The sequence below is a fragment of the Lucilia cuprina genome, chromosome 4 (genome assembly GCF_022045245.1).
Source record: "Lucilia cuprina isolate Lc7/37 chromosome 4, ASM2204524v1, whole genome shotgun sequence".
Classification (NCBI taxonomy): Eukaryota; Metazoa; Arthropoda; class Insecta; order Diptera; family Calliphoridae; genus Lucilia; species Lucilia cuprina.
Genome location: NC_060952.1, coordinates 51,708,545 through 51,710,072, shown reverse-complemented (window position 1 = coordinate 51,710,072; position 1,528 = coordinate 51,708,545).

Here is a 1,528-nt window from a genome sequence, read left to right as displayed (position 1 = left end):
GTTATTTAGCTCTAATTTAAGATTTCTACTTAAAAAAGTTTTCTTTGATGTAGATTTTCTGTGCAAAAATGACTGATTTTAAGTTTTTCAAACAATATCATATTACATTTAGGGACCTTAGGAGTCTATTAATCGTGGTAATCCTATACCGCGAAATACCTTTTTCCTGATAGTTATATCTTACATCTCGCAGGTTATCCATCTATTCCTTAGCAACTGGCTGATCCAGTTTTGGAACACTCGGTTAACATAAAACTGGTCTAGGGATTGAATAAGAGTGTCAGTATGCACGTTATTGAAGGCGCCTTTGATGTCAATGCATACCACCAGTGTATATAGTTTGCTATGTAGTGGACAATTTCGTTTAAAGCCGTATCCGCCGATCCCTTTACATAATCATGCTTCTTAAATTTTAGGTCTTTGTCGGGTATACTGCTTTTTTGACAATGCGTTTTAATTAGGAAGGACGTAAGACTTATCATTCGATAAGACTTAGGTGTTCGATATTCAGGGTGGGAAATGTGAGTCCATTAGGAGTTTCATTGTCTCCTCCATATCATCCAGCCTCTTGCCCGTGTCATCCACCACAGATTCCGGTTAGATATGATTTTTAGATAGGAATTTTTTATCTTCCTGAGCAGATCTCTGCTCTCGCAGAAGGCAATTGTCCTCGAACGATTCAACCAAGGCACTTGTAAGCATTTCTACTTTGGTGTCTATGTCTTCTTTATTTCGACATTGAAAAGTGTCCTGACATAAACGATTCTTTAGTAAGGAATCTTATGTACCGATGATCAAAAAAGGAGTACTCATCTGAAACTATCCAATCTTGAATTTCATTTATAAGCTCTTCTGAACATATAGTTATATCTAATACTTCTTCTCTGATTCTATTAGCGAAGGTAGCATTGTTACCTAAGTTCGATATGATCAAGTCTTAAGTATTAAGAGAATCAATGATTTAAGCTACAAGATGGGAGTTGGCATCACAAATTATTAAGATTTTCTTATTTTTTCTTAGACCAGTTTCATCAGCTCCGACGTTGGTGGTAGTGTCGGAGAATCGAAAGCCAGATAAGCAGATGTAAGGTATGAAACTTTTTGGCAATTCACACGTACACAACCCGATATTAAATAAAACTCATAGCAAGAGCGTAAAAAATATGTATAATTGCTTGACAGCATTCAACAAAATAGGTTGATGTCGCTTTGTTTCAGAAATTGCAAACAAGAGAATAACTTGCAAAGAACTCGTACAATAAATAAAAATACATAAAATTTAATACTTTTTTTTAATATTTTATACTAACAAAATTAAATCTTTGTGAAGAAATAAATATTTTTCCTTGAATATGTTTTATCTGTAAAATTTACTTGTTATATTTGATCATAACAAGCATAGTTAGAAAATATTTTTTCGAAGTGTTTTTTTAGTATTTTCTTACCACTACAATAACAGTTTCTCTTTCTGCGCTTGGCTGTATTAAACTCATTTTAATTAATAAATTATTATTAAATAAATAAAAAT